This window comes from Triturus cristatus, chromosome 7 (genome assembly GCF_964204655.1).
Source record: "Triturus cristatus chromosome 7, aTriCri1.1, whole genome shotgun sequence".
Taxonomy (NCBI): Eukaryota; Metazoa; Chordata; class Amphibia; order Caudata; family Salamandridae; genus Triturus; species Triturus cristatus.
Window position 1 is genome coordinate 1111118937 of NC_140590.1, and position 16927 is coordinate 1111135863.

At 43.2% G+C, this 16927-nt stretch overlaps 1 pseudogene; it reads left to right on the forward strand.

Moving 5' to 3' along the window:
* The first annotated feature begins 12430 nt into the window (after positions 1 to 12430).
* On the forward strand, positions 12431 to 16534 carry LOC146811172 (uncharacterized; annotated as a pseudogene).
* Positions 16535 to 16927: the final 393 nt, after the last annotated feature.

Here is a 16927-nt window from a genome sequence, read left to right on the forward strand (position 1 = left end):
ATCTCTCTCCAGCAGGTAAATTAGTCACCAGAGTTTACTTGACACTGTGTGTTACCCAAAAACTTCTCAATATACAAGGAACATTGTAGTATTTTTAACACCTCTGTACTGGTACAAAACTGCAAAACAAAAGTCCCATTACTGAAGAGAAGAGTATTTTTGAAGTGCAGGCCCATTTTAAACACTGCCCCTGTTACTGTGTCCAAGGACAAGGCCAGAGCCTGCAACCCACTCCCTTTACACATAACAGAGAAAGCCCCATAGCTGCCAAGGTTTTAGACTGTCATGTGTGACGTTTCATATTTTCTGTGAAATTATGAGTGACATTTCAATGACCATGAGTGACACCTTCACGAGAGTAACATTAAGCAATGAAGACTTGGGGAAACACGCTGGGGTTGAATAAGAAATGCAACATAAATGAGAAGAAATGTTTTTTTCAAGCCTGCAGGGAGCAGCACGCGCACTTCAAACGGCGGCATATTGATGTGCTATTAATGAGATTTGATATAGTGCTACTAATTAATGAATTTTGAGACTATGGAATTGCATTCTCGTTTTTTGGGGGTTTTTTTGTAGGCTCCTCTTGCGGGATTTCTTTTATAAAAGTGATATTGTAATGTTGGTCGGGTAACTATCATTTAGAGAGCACCTAGTGCTGGACAGAAGCTCTCTACCACTTTTTCCTTGATCTGCTAACCTTCATTGTTCTACAGTGCTGGCTTTTCACATAATACATAATTTCATTGCCCATCATAGAAACATTCTCACAGTGCTTACCAGTAAAAAACGTTCACACTGCCCTGGAGTGCCAGTTTGTCATACCAGCAGCTAGTGCCATCATGGCAAGATTCCATACTTACACTCCAGTGCCAGCTTCTTACACTGTCCACCACTGAAAGCTCATCACACTGTCCACCACTGAAAGCTCATCACACTGTCCACCACTGAAAGCTCATCACACTGTCCACCACTGAAAGCTCATCACACTGTCCACCACTGAAAGCTCCGCACACTGTCCACCACTGAAAGCTTCTCTCACTGTCAAACATGACCCAGTTTCATAGGCCAAGCAGTGCTACCTTTTCACACTGCCCACTGCTGGCCATTCCTCACACATCCAGCAGTGGCAGCGTCTCTCATTACACACCAATCACTGTGCCTCAAACTGACCACAGGCGCCTGCTTAAGTAACCCTGAACTGTAATTTAAGTCTCTGATACTGCCTATTGGTGGGAGTTTTTCACCCTGATCACCAGTGCTGCTCCCTAAACCACTTTTCTGTGCAAAACTCTCAACGGACATGAGGCTCTCACTCTGCCACCCAGTGACAGTTTCTTTCTTGACCTTGTAGTGGCAATTTATCACATCTCCTGTCAATAGCATCTTTTCACACTGATCACCAGTGCCCCCAAGTAGCAGTATTTCACACTACTCATCTGTAGTGTACCATCTCCACACAAGGCCTCAGTTAATTACATCATCAGTCACTGCACTCTTCTGATGCTGCTAAAAGAGCTCAGTGAGATAAAAGCTTGCTACAGACATCTGCTTGACATGCAACCGCCTGTCTTTCATCTTTTTGACAGCGCCTAGACATGGCGGCACCTTGCAGGCACTCAAACCACCAGAGTCAGCTACTCACACGGGCTGTCAAGTTATCTTCTCGTAGTGTCAGCTTCTTACAGAGCCCCTGGGCCCTCGCACAGCACTGCCCATGAGTACATTCCATAATTATGATACTCAGGACAGGGTTCTCACACTGCATAGAGGTAGTGCCATCTTCACACACTCCTGAACACTTCCAGCTTCCTAAAATATCCTAATTTGCCAGCTTCTCGCAAGGGAGGAGCTGCAGGTCAATTCCAGGGCAGGATCTCCTGGGTAGGAGCCAGCAAAGCCCCCTTACCTTGGTCTAGCCCCAACTGAAGAAGCAGGTGCTTGTCATCTGAGGTTTCATGCACCTGAACAGTACCTACGGGGTCCATTGTAAAACTCTGTGTAATGCCAAATGTGGAAAAAATATGCATCAATCTGGTTACCTGTATTTCGTAATCCGTGGAGCATTACAAGCACTTCTTGTAATCATTGGTAGCTGGAGTGATAATACCTACAGTGTAACTGTAATACTGCACCCACTTGTTCCAAATTAGCATAGATTTATGACCATGCTCACCAGAAACAATGTTTCTGCCACTTATGTCCCAACATGCTCTAAATGTGTTTGAAAGTGGGGCAGGTAATGTCAACATCGGAGCTGGTTTTGTGATATTTTCTGGATATTTTCTAGATTTGACAATCTCTGCAGTTGAAATCTGGAAAGGACCAACATAGAAAGCCAGATCCCTCCTGGCCCTGTCAAAAGGAGAGCAAAGTAATATGAGTTGAGGACTCTGTGTTTTACCAAAAATAGCCATAAACTGTTGCACGAACATTCCAAAACTCCACACCAAAGGGCTTTGGTTTTAAATTAATGGAGTTACCCAGACTAAAGGGACTTTGCTAAAGTAGGATAACACAAGAGTCACATTTGCTTGATGTTAATGTTAATGTTATCGGATTTCTAGAGCGCATAGCTGCCCGTGAGCGTCCCAGCGCTGAACAAGTACTGGTGGAAACAGAGGGAGAGAAGCTCATGGGAACAGCCATGTCTTCAAGGATTTTCGAAATGCCAGAAGATTAGGTTGGGCGCGGAGGTCAGGAGGGAGGGAATTCCACATCTTGGATGCATTGTAAGAGAAGCGTCGGCCTCTTGAACGTGCTCAAAAGATCCTGGGTAGTTTAGTGAGGTTGGCATTGGATGATCGAAGAGGTCTGGAAGTGTTATAAGGAATAACTAAATCTCTGAGTATGGGGGGGGGGCTTTGCCATTCAAAATTTTATGTGTAAGGCAGAGTGACTTGAACTGCACTCTTTCCGTGATGGGTAGCCAGTGCAGTGCTCGCAAGGCTGGTTTGGCTGAGCAGCGATTCCCGGTGTTGGTCAGAATCCTGTCAGCGGCATTTTGAACTACCTGAAGTTTAGTAGTGGTTTTTAGAGGTGCACCAAGGTAGAGTGCATTGCCGTAGTCCAACCTTGAAAGGATGAGACCCTGTATCAAAAGTTTCCTTGATTGCAAAGGAAGTAAGGGTAAGATTTTTCGGGTGGATCGCAGGAGACCAAAGCAGACTCCGGCAGTTTTTCTTGCTTGGGTTTGCATGGTGAGGTTTTTGTCCAGCCATAGGCCGAGGCTTATAATCTCTGGCTTGAGGGTTGGAGGTTTACCCATGCAAGGGGGCCAGAGGGAGTCTGTGAGGGGGAGGGCATGATTCCCCATCACCATGATCTCCGTCTTGTCGCCGTTAAGCTTTAAGTGGGATCTGTCCATCCAGCTGACAATGTCAGTCAGGCAGGAATAAAGGTCTATGTTGGAATTTTTTTGCTGGGTGAGGGAAACCACCAGCTGCGTATCATCTGCGTATGTTAGGAGTTTTATCCCATGTGGGGTGACTATCTGTTCCAGGGGGGACATATATACGTTGAAGAGTGTAGGGCTCAAAGAAGAGCCCTGAGGCACTCCGCAACGTACAGGGGTCTCCCCGGATGAGTAGCTGCCCTCTATGACCTGGAATGAACGGTCTTGCAGAAATTATTTCAGCCAGGATAAGGCGAGGCCTGAGATCCCAAGATCGCTAAGTCGCTGGGCCATGATCTGATGGTTGACCGTGTCGAAGGCCGCGCTAAGGTCCAGGAGGATCACTGCCACTGATTCTCCTGTATCCATGATCTTCCTGGCCTCCTCAACCACCGTCAGCATCGTGGTTTCAGTGCCATGACCCGGACGGAAGCCTGTCTGTGAGGATTTGAGTAGTTCGTTAGTCTCGAGATAGTTGGATAGCTGAGAATTTATGAATATTTCCGTTATCTTGCTAGTGCAAGGGAGGAGGGAGATAGGCCTGAAGTTAGAAAGGTTAAGGGGATCCAAATTCGTTTTTTTTAGTAGAGCCCTAACCTTCGCCTTCTTCCAGCTGGGGGGAACCGTTCCATTGCTCAAAGAGGCATTGATTACGTTTACCAGTGGTTCGAGAATAGTCGGTGTTACAAGTTTTAAGATTTTTACTGGGGCTGGGTCTGAAGGTGAGCCATTTCTGAGTGACTGGAGAATAGGCACCAGAGTGTCAGGGTTTATGAGGGTGAATGAATCAAATCCTGTGTTAGGCACGTTAATCTGTTCTGCCATTACCGGGAGATGATCTGTGTTGGAAAGGGGGGGGGGGGGGAGTTTTTGTAAAATATTTTGGATTTTTTGGGCAAAAAATGCGGCCAGTTTGTCACATTGGTTATCTGAGGGGTCGACAGATCCTGACGGTTCTGGTGTTTTTAAGAGTTGTTTCACTATCTGGAAAGTCTCCCTTGCAGAGCATGATGCCGCACTAATTTTCTCTTGAAAGAAGATGATTTGTGCATTTTTCAAGGCTTTTTTGTACGCAAGAATCGACAGTCTATAGTCTTTCTTACGCTCAGGTTCGAAGTCTTTCCGCCATACTCTTTCAGCTTTTTTACAGAGTTTTTTTAGGTGGCGGGTTTCCTGTGTAAACCATGGGGCCGGAATCTTTTTACGGGAGGTAAGGTGTGGTTTTTTTGGGAGGATCGTGTTAAGGGAGTTTTCGATCCAAGAGGAGAATTTTGTGTCCGCTCTTATAGGGTCTGATTCGAGGATTGGTTTACGGCGTTCTAAGACTAGTTTCCATTTTTCAATATCTAGTTTGGCCCAGGGACGCGTGGGAGTGACAGAGGGCTTGTTGGGGGGAGAGATGTGAGATACTTCCCATCTGAAGGGAATGAGTAGGTGGTCCGACCATGGCAGAGGGATCGGGGCGTTGGTTTTAAGATCATTGATGTTGCATATGATAGGGTCAAGAAGATGTCCGAGCCTATGTGTAGGTTGGTTGTTCTGGAGTTGGAGCTGAAGAGTTGCTAAATCTGCCAGTAATTCTGCTGCAGTATCGTCATCGTCCTTATCAAAATGAATGTTGAGGTCTCCTAGGATGATCATGTTAGACGAAGTGATCGAGAGGGCAGTTGAAAATTCTAGGAGGGAGCTGCAAAATTGGCCTAAGGGCCCTGGTGGGCGGTAAATGAGGACTCCTGAGAGGGAGTTACAAGGGGACAATTGGATGTTAAAATGTACATTTTCACAGTTCGATAAAGGGCTGTCGTAAAACCGGCATGTGAATTGGTTGTTATAGATAATCGCGATACCTCCTCCCTTACCCTTTGCTCGGTCTAGATGTTGCATCAAAAGGCCCTGAGGTAGGGCCAGGGCAATGTCGAAGTCTGATTCTGGTCTAAGCCACGTTTCTGTGAGAAATAGGATCTCAAATTTCTCTTCTTCTAGTAGCCAATGTATTTCCTGGGTGTGCTTGGGTAAGGAACGACAATTTAGCAAACCCATTTTAATGATTGTCGGTGGGAGTTGGTTCCTCAAAGCTGGGGTGAATTTGAAAGGACAGTTTGGACAGTGGGTGCACTGGTTCTCACCTGTGAGGGAGTTGGTACAGGAAGGCTGTAGGGGCTGGTTCAGTCGGAGCAGGGAGTCCCTGGGGTATGACAGACTTGCAGGATTGGAAAGGTCCAGTGTTGCTGGCCCTAGGCCCGTCCTGGTGCAGCCGGGCTTGCCTTAGGCAGGCCTTCGGCGCGCTATCAGTGCGCCCGCTGCGCTCGTCTGCTGCTCTTCCGCCAGAGGCACATATTTATTGGTGGAGAGGGAGCACTGGGGGGGGTGTGGCCTCAAAGGGGCATGGCCTCGGTGCACGCCGGCAATGGCGTCCGAGTAAGTTTGTTTGTCCCAAGTCCGCTCTCAGCGTTAAATCCACTGTACAGCTTATGGCCAAGGGAGGGTATTTATTTCTACAAGTGCTCAGATTAGGTAAGTTTTAAACGAACATACAATCAACAAGTGACACTCAAATTTTAAAAATAGGTTCTGCTCCCGGCTTCCGCCTCAGGAGTACTGTTCTAAAGCGCGTTAGTAGTCAGCGCCTTTATACTGATGCGGGGGGCGTGGCCTCAAAGGGGCGTGGCCTCGGTGCACGCCGGCAATGGCGTCCGAGTAAGTTTGTTTGTCCCAAGTTCGCTCTCAGCGTTAAATCCACTGTACAGCGTATGGCCAAGGGAGGGTATTTATTTCTACAAGTGCTCAGATGAGGTAAGTTTTAAACGAACATACAATCAACAAGTGACACTCAAATTTAAAAAATAGGTTCTGCTCCCGGCTTCCGCCTCAGGAGTACTGTTCTAAAGCGCGCTAGTAGTCAGCGCCTTTATACTGATGCGGGGGGGGGGCGTGGCCTCGGTGCACGCCGGCAATGGCGTCCGAGTAAGTTTGTTTGTCCCAAGTCCGCTCTCAGCGTTAAATCCACTGTACAGCGTATGGCCAAGGGAGGGTATTTATTTCTACAAGTGCTCAGATGAGGTAAGTTTTAAACGAACATACAATCAACAAGTGACACTCAAATTTTAAAAATAGGTTCTGCTCCCGGCTTCCGCCTCAGGAGTACTGATCAGCTACAAACCACTGACCTTTTGCTACAAAGTGCAAATTACACTGAGCCATAACAGGCTGGAAACGATATAGATCTTCAGTGAACTTTTCAGGTGCGCTAAAACAGAGGGCTCATAAGGCATCGTCCATGAAGGACTCATGACTAAATTACTCCCTCCTGTATTTGGGGTGGGGTTGACCTCACGGTAAGCAGTGGGATTCAATCCTTCTCCCTTTGATGGTGGGTTGATCACCTGAATCAATATCTCTAGAAGAAATGCACACTTTCGATGAGTGACTTCAAGAAACTCTTGGAGTCTACTTACTGCGAGTGCCACTGCCTGCAAGGCATTGGTATCTGACTCCATTTTCTGGGTATGACAATCTGTCACAAACGCAGCAATTTGAGAAAGTGGATTTCGAAGCCAATCTCTATCTCGCCACATAGAGGTCGACTCAACCCTCCTGAGGGTTGAGTCCAGGATGGTAATGAAGATTCATACAAAGGGGTGAAGGTGGCGAGTAGAAAGAGCTACACTCCTGCAGGCTGGTGTTCATAAAACCCAGACTGGAATCCCTGGCGCATAGCGTCTCATGACCATACTATGAATCGTCAAAGTCCCCAACTACTGGCGGGAGAACTCAAACTACTAAAGTTTTGATACAATAGGAAATAAGTTACATATAAGGGTATCATAGTACTAGACTTACTCAGTGCAAGCAGAGGGATTGCTGTTACTACCATTCAGCATACCGTGAGGCCTGCTCTGGAGCCAAATATAAAATGCCAATGCTGCACTGGGAGGGAGGAGGCTTAGACTAGGAGTCAAACTGAAAAGAGGACAACGCAGCAGGTAACTACAAATAGTAAAGTAAGGAACTAGAGGACAGAAGGGACCTGACCTAGGGAGAAAACAACAACTGAAGGAAATGAACAAGCCAAGTGTGAAGAGTGCATTTTCCACTGCCCTGTGAACCATCTAAGTTCCTCATCTTCTCCGTCCTAACGTGTCTTATGGCCGATGGTTTACATCAACCTGCTAAACTATCGATCCACAGTATCGAACTACCATCATATTGTCAAGGTAAGCAGATGTTAAGTTAAGAATAGTAAGCCTTTATTTCTCAATACATACTTATCTTCGTGATATGCTGGCGGTCAGTATCATCAATAAAATATTTTGGCCGGGTGACATTAAGCCCCCGTACTGTGACATATAACCCGTTGATTTATTTAACTTTCCAACATCTCAGAGGTTATTGGCAAAGGTCTATCCATTAACGCATGAGGAAATGATAGCTGATTAATTGGTGATTCACTTAACTTGTATAGTGTTAACTAAAGAATGTAATTTTGGCATCCCTTTTAGATGGATTCACCACGAACAACACTGTAAGATGCATGTGCAATTAATAGATTTCTCCAAACATCTGCACATCAACACATTAGTTTAGTCCAATTTGTCAATACTCCTCCTGTAAACCAGGTTCCTTCGACTTTAGACAAGTTTATGATATATATTAAGTACATCATTGAATATTAACCGGGTGAGTGTTTATATCCACAGAATAAAATAAAGGACGTTCAAATTTAGAAAAAATAGTTTTACTTGTTTTCTCCTTTTCCGTTAAGTCAACCTAAGCACACCCTCAATGAGGAGCCTGGCAAAAATGACCAATTCAAAATCCTTTAGAATACCCTCTGCAAACAAAACACTATAAAATCATTTCTGTTCGGTGTCCCTGTGGACAAATGAGAGTTCCTTACAGAGCGTATTATCCCTGTAATACACCCAACCTGTGTAGATAGTAAGACCTTCCTGGGGAAGGTACTCCAGAGACTGCCTCAACATCTTCCTTTCACTTTAGCTGGGCACTACAGTAACTGGGAGCAAACAGTTACCATCTGTTTACTCATTCATGCTTTCCACCTTCTGCCTCACATATCTGGATCTGGGGATAATCTAATATTCATGCACCCCAAATCAGCTGCAGCATGTCTTACCTGGTCGCTGGAATCCCTGGTCGCTGGAATCCCTGAAGTTTTCTTGCTTTTGTAGTGTCAAGTGGCAAAATAAAGAGACCGAGGCCGATCCATCGTCTCCCTTTTATGGCCATTGCACTCACACGGTATTCATTCTTGCAGCAGAACACGGACGTCACTTCCGGCGCTCGCGGATTTGTGTCGGCATTGCAAGACGAGGTCACCGGCTTAATTCAGACGCCTCCGTGGTTGCCAATCCCGAGAACCTCATCCAATTCGGATGAAGTGTGGAAATCCCTCAGAACTCACACAACTCACCAGTGAAGGCAGTTCCGATTCCTGCTCTGACTGGGGAAAAGCATCTCGGAGCAATTAAACAGCCGCAACAGGAAATGAGCAGAGCCGTCTCCTCGACGGTAATCCATGTATTTTTGGCAGAGAGAAGTGGGAAAAAAACGGTATGCAGAGTAGAAGTGGCGGTGTCTGGAAGGTAGGTGATGGCCGTGGGTAATCCCGATGTCTCCTCTGCATAAAGCATCTCAACCATGCAGTCTGCAATTTTACGAGGATTCCGTGGGCACTTGAATTTCTTGTTGCTGTGGTGGAAGGATTACTCTCGTTACGGAGAGTGTATCGGAAAGGTCCAGGTTCATGTGGTGCCAGGGCTGTGTGCACAGAGGGTCACAGGTACAGGTTCCTGTGGTGCCAGTGTGTACAGAGGTTCACAGGTACAGGTTCCTGTCACGCAATAGCTGTAGAGGCTCATAGGTGCACATTACTCTGGAGATATGGCTCTGTACAGAGATTCACATATACAGGTTCTGTCAGGGCTGTGTGTACAGAGGTTCACAGGTTGTACTGCCGTGAGACTGAATAGTGGGAAATCATCAGTCTCAAACTATATCATGGTTTGCACTTCTCCCATCACTGAACCATATCTTATTTGGGTGATAACAATCATAGATTTTTTTCTGATAAGGCTGAGGCTGAACACTGCCCATTTTCTGGTGGCTTATCCAGTACAAGGTTCTTATTTTAAGAATTTGCAAGTGTGTCCATGTGAAGGTTCCCCTACACAAAGCACGATGCATGTTTTGCTCTTTTGCTAATTTAATCTGCACTGAGGAGATTTACATATTGTCAGTTATAAAACAAACTAATTTAATTTTAGACAATGTAGGACTGCAATCGTGTTTTTACAATCTCTTCCGTCGCACAATCTGTTTCGCAGTAGCATGTTTTATACAAAGTGCTATATGTCAGAAGGTAACCTTACACTGTTGAATTAATTTGGAATTAAATATTTTTAATTTTGGAATGTTTTTAGCTATTTCATTAAGTTTTTGAAGACCTCTCTTCAAGAGACAGGCTAGTCTCACTGTAACACCTCTACTATTATGGTCACAACGTCTTTGCTCCACCACCTCTCAGAAGTGTGCTGATAAAACGTTATGTTTAATCAACTTGAGCCCATGCACTGAACTGAAAAAGAACAACATGAACTGGACCAAGTACTCTGCTGCCAGTGGTTGTTTGTTACTATACCCTTTGTCCTATACCGCCTGCTAATCCATCGCCTCCGCTACATTACCTAAAAATCTCATCCCCCGACATCCTCCTAATTTGCTTCATTTTATGTTACCCCACAATATTTGTTAAGTAACAGTTCCATTTAAGCTATATCATAAATTACATCTGACTATATAATGTCAGGCAATGTACAGGGGAACTACCCTGCCAGCAGGAAGTATAGGGCACTATGCCAATATACCGAATAACCGTGACTGCAGCAGAAATTTTAATAGTATTGTGGACCCCACTCCGGATAGGTCTGACCTGCCTTTACGAGACTCCCTGTTTGTTAGACAGGCCCAGAAGTTTGTTTGCTGGCAGCTCCAGCGAGGACATGTCGACTCATGGAGGCGCACCCACCAGATGACCAGGGATCACTTTTTCTTTTTGGGTATACACGAGTTGCATGTCCACCTCCACACATTCCTTTGTACCCAGTGCAGGATGTTGAAAATCTGGCTAGGATGCTTTTCGATCATAACCTGGTCTTGCCCCATATCAAACGCTACATCGGCGTGCCACTTTTCTAGAACCGCTGGCCCTCTTGATTATTACCCTTGTGGAAGCTGAGTTGTTGGGCGGTGATATTACGCTTTTAGAGATCAAAGCTATGGTAAAGAATACGGCCAGTGGAAAGGTGCTTGCCTGATTCACGGGCCAGCAGTATTGCTATTCGTTCCCACGCCCTGGGAGTTATTTCACCTGCTTCTAAATCCCTAGTGATTTCACTGGTTTTCCTTGAGAGCTCATGGGAATGAGGCATTGTTCCTTTACTTTTTCTCTCCTAGCATCCTCTTTCTATGCTACTTTTCTTTATTTGTTTCCGACTTTCTCTTTATTTACATGCGTGCTTCGTTTACTTTCTCTGATGCTCTCATTCAGATTTTCTTTTTTCTGTCTTGCTCTTTTTCTTTCTCACCTCCTTTCTTGCCATCACACCTGTCCCATCTCTTTCTCACGCACCATCTGGAAAATAAAGAACCATGTTTTCCGAAAGAACACATTAGTCAGAACAGTGCGCACACATCCAAAACAGGTCAGATGACCTCAGCCAGCTCCCAGCATCACGGCACTCTTCATAAAACAATATGCCTCCCAAGAGAACAAATAACATGCTTAACAAGCAACCACCCAACATCACACAATGAGACTGATTAAAAGGTGTACTGTTGACTCCAACAAGACGCCCTAGCCCTCGAACACGTACATTATGTCGGGCAATAACAGACCAAACTTCAGCAGGCACATACCTTAGTTGTCAAAGATCTCTGGCAGCACGACTATTACTATAAGCATCAAAGTATGCACATAACGATGTTCTCCCAGGTATGATATTCAACCAATATTGCTGGGGCAAGTATCAACATCCAGACAGCCCCAACAGACAGCAAAACAACAGATCCTCCGCAATCGATTACAACGCATCCAAAACACCTCGGCACGACTTATCCTCGATGTACCACGACACGGCCACATCACCCCCACCTAAGAAACCTGCTCTGGCTCCCCGTCAACAAGAGGATATCCTTCAAGCTCCTCATCCACGCACACAAGGCACTCCACAAGACCGGCCCAGCCTCCCTCAACAGACGGCTCTCCTTCTACACCCCCAACCGCCAGCTACTCGCCACCATCCCACGCATCCGAAAAACAACCACCGGCGGGAGATCCTTCTCCCACCTCGCCGTCACGACATGGAACACCCTCCCACTGAGCCTACGACAGACCCAAGACCTGCTGACCTTCAGGAGGACACTGAAGACCTGGCTGTTCGATCAGTAGCGGCCCCACCTCCTCCCCCCCCCCCCCAGCACCTTGAGACCCTTTGCGGGTATGTAGTGCGCTTAACAAATGACTGATTGATTGATTGTCCTTTATTTACATGACACCATGCTCCGAAGGGTTGCCTGTGTTGACATATAAGATAAAAGGAGATTTTGAGTCTTGGCAAGTAGCTTTAAATGCCAAGTCGAAGTGGCAATAAACTGCACACACGGGCTCTACAATGGCAGACCTGAGACAGGTTTGAAAGGCTACTTATATTGGCGTAATCAGTGCTAGAAGCTCACAGATTATGTTGCAAGTACAAGGCCTGGGTATATGATATACCACTTTACAAGGGACATATCAGGAATTCATTACAAATGTAAATCTTTAAAACGCCGCTACAAGAGCATTGTATGTTTGTCAGGTGTAAATACCTTTTAGCAGCCTTCCATTAGCCAGGATAATACTGAACTGAGATGTTTGGCATCATAAAATAATACCAAGTGAGGGAGTCAAAGTATTGTCTGTGTGAGAAGGAACCACAGCTCAATTTCCATATTTATAGACTATTGGAAGCAGAAACAATGATGCCAGTGAATAAAGGAGGACAACTTGGAAAAGGAAAGAAACGTGGGCCATACAACAAATGGTTATTTAGAGGTAAGCGCACATTATAAAACATTACACCAAATCTGTTCAGAGGACACTTCAATCTACAAAACAGATTTACTCAACGGTCAGTAACCTCAGGAGACACTCTCTTCTATAATGACAATTTGTATTAAAGTCTGCTTTCTACACCAGTCACTTTCAACTAAGATGCAGTTAACAGTGCTACAGATGGCTCTTCTTTCTTTTTGAGGCAAGAGTGTGAAACAGGCTTCCTTGCAAAGAGTATGATCTGCTCTGCATGAGTTTCGTTTTACCCTGCTGTTTTCTTTCTTAAGATAGTTTAGCTAGGCAGGCCATTAATAGAAGGAACATGTAAGTAATTACATTATTAGCTATGTACTTAATATATTACTGTAATCATCTGCTAATTCATGTTCTGTGGAGACAAAGCATTGCGTTGTGGAATTAAATAGTGCAGCAAGTTTAACGTGATCACAAAGTTGATATCAACAGACAGAGGGTTGAGGCTTATAACATTCCACACCTGACAATACAATATGTGAGCAATAAAACAGTGCAAAGAACCATGGAGTACACCCTTATATACTCAAATACCAGGAAATGAACATTTCCTAATCTGAAACAAACACAGTAGGTTCAACACTGAGCAATGTATCAAGGTAATCATAACAGTCGCTGCGTGCACATTGAAAAACTCCCAGCCCTCAATAGTTTCTTTTTGTTCAAAGTAGTTCTTTATTTAATTTCTTGTTAAAATTCAATGACCATAGCAGACGCGTTTTGTCCCGCTCAGGGACTTCTTCAGGGCTCCACAATATATCCTAGAACTTTCACTGTTGACATTCAATCATCAGTCTGTAAAAGGTCGGTTGTTCAGACAATTTATGAAGTACTCCTTTCCATCTTACCGGCTCGGTAACCGGCAGCGTGTACGTGCGTCTTTTTCTCAGTTTGGAGTGATCACAAAGTTATAATGTCCACTTTTGAGAATAAATTATTAACATAATAAGTCACCAAACCAGCTTCTCTGATTTGCATGAAGCCAAATCAATACCACCACACTCAACCAACTGGAGATTATTGTACCGAAACAGTATTTGTTCATTCTCATGTTCCATCCTAATAGCCATGCATATATGGTGAATGCACACAAGACACAAAATAATGAATGCTGTAGGTACAATAATTGCTCAACAACTGGGGGACTTTTAGAAGTCACAAACAGACCTGTTCTAAACATGACCAAGTACAGAATTGAATTAATCGGTCCTTTTTCTGCATGAGAGTAGACAGAACATTTCATTGAAGAAGCAGATGACAACATTATACAATATGCAGCGCCGAAGAAAGTAAAAGAAGATCCTTGCAGACTTCAAGCACAGCAGATGACATCATCCCCAAAGGTACAGTATGAAATTATAAACTCCTTTTTATACTGCTTGCATTAACAATTTGATGTATGAAAGTATATAGTTTGAAAGCACATCACTTGCAAAAATGAAGGTCCTAATCAACCCACATTGAGTTTCTGCCACAGAAAAATTAATTGGTTACTGACGTATAATACATTTACAATCTAATTACAACATATTTTGCTTACTAAATGTACAATGACATACTTTCTTTTGTTATAGTACTTCATACATCACCTTCTGCAGAGCAGTGTACATTGCATTCAGACAACTGTACAGCAATACCAGATTATACCCCACCAGTAGATGACACAGATGAAGATCCAATTGACGCTGTTTGGGATCCGCTTTGTAGCAGCTTAAAAGGTGAAATGGACGCTCTGCTTAAAGATGATTTAATTAATGACTCGGATTCTGAATTGGAACAACTTTTGGATCAAGTTGGATATACCATTCAAAATGAGTACAAAGAAATTCAAATTTGTTCTGATCCAACTAATACCACAGATGAATCATCACCTAATTTGAGGGCTCCAACAAATGCTTAGGGGTGGTCATACTATTTCTTTGTTGCTTTATTATTTGTTTTCGCTTGAGTGATGAGGCAGCTGGCTATATGCTGAATCTCATCTATTTGCTCTTGCCACGTGATAATAGAATGTTCAAAAGTATGTATCACCTTCACAAATATATCAAAAAAAGTGTTAAGGCCCCAAATATTACTTACTATTGTGCCACTTGCTATACACATGTCAATAAAAACACTCAGACCTGTCCTACCCAACACTGTATGAAAGATTTGATTCAAAGTGACTCAGTGTCTTATTTCATTCAGCACAGCCTAATTGAACAGTTAGACTATGTTTAGGCGAAAACATTTTACAGAAAAGGTGAGGAAACATCGATTTCCTGAAAAACCCTAACAGCCTTTCATTTGCAATGAACACAGATGGTGTTCCTGTATTTAAAAGTTCCAAAATATCAATGTGGTCAGTGTACTTAATGGTAAACGAGCTGCCTGCATCTCAAAGAAAACTGCACGAAAATATATTACTATATGGTATTTGGGTTTCCTCAAAAAAGCAAATTATGTGGTCTTTCTTAAAGCCATTATATATTGAACTTACACAGCTGGAAAGTGGAGTGTCATTTAAAGATCACAGCAATTGTAGTTTTACTTGCCACGCTACCCTTCTGACAATCACATGTGATTTACCAGCTTGTTGTCTTGTTTCAAACACCCAGTTTAATGGGAAGTTTGGGTGCTGGCATTGTCTACAAGAGGGTGAAGTCACTGTGTCAGGAAAAGGGCACTGTAGAGTATTTCCTTACAATGCTGAAAACCCAAAAGGCCCACCAAGGACACTCGATAATACTAAATCAGATGGAAACAGTGCAATAGCAAATATCGAGAGTGGACTTTCTGATTACAGTGTAAGAGGGATCCAAGGTCCCATATGGTTCATGTTTTTAAAACATTTTTGTGTAAGCAGAGGATTTGTGATTGATTACATGCATGGTGTATGTAGTGGCACTATGAAATTGATGATGACCATCTGGTTCACTAAAGAATATAAGCATCATTCATACTCTTTTTATGAAAAAGTCAAAGTAGTTAATGGCTATTTGAAACAGATAAAATCCACACTGGATGTTAGTAGAGTTGCAAGGTCTGTTGATGAACTACCATATTGAAAGGCCTCAGTTTCAAAACTTTATTTTATTTTATAGAAGGCCGGTGTTAAAACATGTTTTAGATAGATCACGCTATTTACACTTTTGTGTACTTATGAAAGCAATTCATAAGCTATTAAATGATGACAGTCAGGAAGATTCAAATATAGCAGAACAGTGTTTAATTGTGTTTGTGCAACTGTTTAAGGATTTATATAAAAACTATTTTTGACAATGAATGTTAATCAATTGGTCCACTTAGTAGACAGTGTAAGAGCAGCAGGGCCTCGGTTTACTGCTAATTGTTTCGTTTTTGAAGATCTTAATAGTTTCCTTTTACAACATGTGCATGGTACAGTAGGTATAGAAACACAAATTCTAGATGCAATAAATATGATACAAGGAATACATGTGTTAATGGAAAATCATTTGCCTCCTGATAGTGTTGAGGCATAATTTTACCAGAGTATGATGTGTTCATATAAGAGAAACAGACGATACTTAAAAATTGAAAATTGCATTTACAGTGTTTCTAAATACCCTTACAGCTTAACAGAGAATGAACATATAGCAGTAACTTAGATTACTCATATTTTAAGCTCTGATGTAGTAGCCTACAACAAAATATTTTTAGAACAAAGCAATGTTCTTGTTTACAGCTCAAATTACACTCTTATTCAGAGGTGAGACCAAAGTGTAATAAAATATGTAACAGAATCTGGAGTGTTTGCCTATGGCAGGGTGACTAGATTCATTCAGTGTAAGCAAGCAGACGTGCCTGTTAACCTAGCACTCATGGTTCCACTTAAGTGTGAATCCTATGACATCAGGGAACCAGTTCATCTGGTTGTATTAGATAACAACATCACAGCTATCAGGATATCAATGATAAAATGTGCCTGTTTTTACATTGAGGTAGAAAATGAATCGTTTGTAAGTGAAATGCCAAATCGATTTGAAATAGATTAAGGCAAATCATGCTAGAAAGTTCACCTATATGCATGTCTCCTTTTATAGTGCATTTGATTAGAAATCATCTTGATAAGCATTCTTAACCTGTGCTCCCGATATGATTTTCATCCTTCTGAGATTGGAAAAAGGAATGTGCGGGCTGAAAAAAAAATAAAAAATCAGTACCATTGAGTTGGGCGACAATAAGAACCTGTTATCCAGTGACTAGATGGGGGTGGACATGCACTTTACAAATATGTGGGATTATGTTCCCTGCAACCCCAGTTGTGCCAACTCGTGAAAGTAAGAAACATGCACAGTTTTGCGGGGTGGTACGTATACGAAAATGTCTAACATGATAGTACTAGATGTACTAAAACGTTCTAGACCAGCTTCCAAGACCTGCAGCTA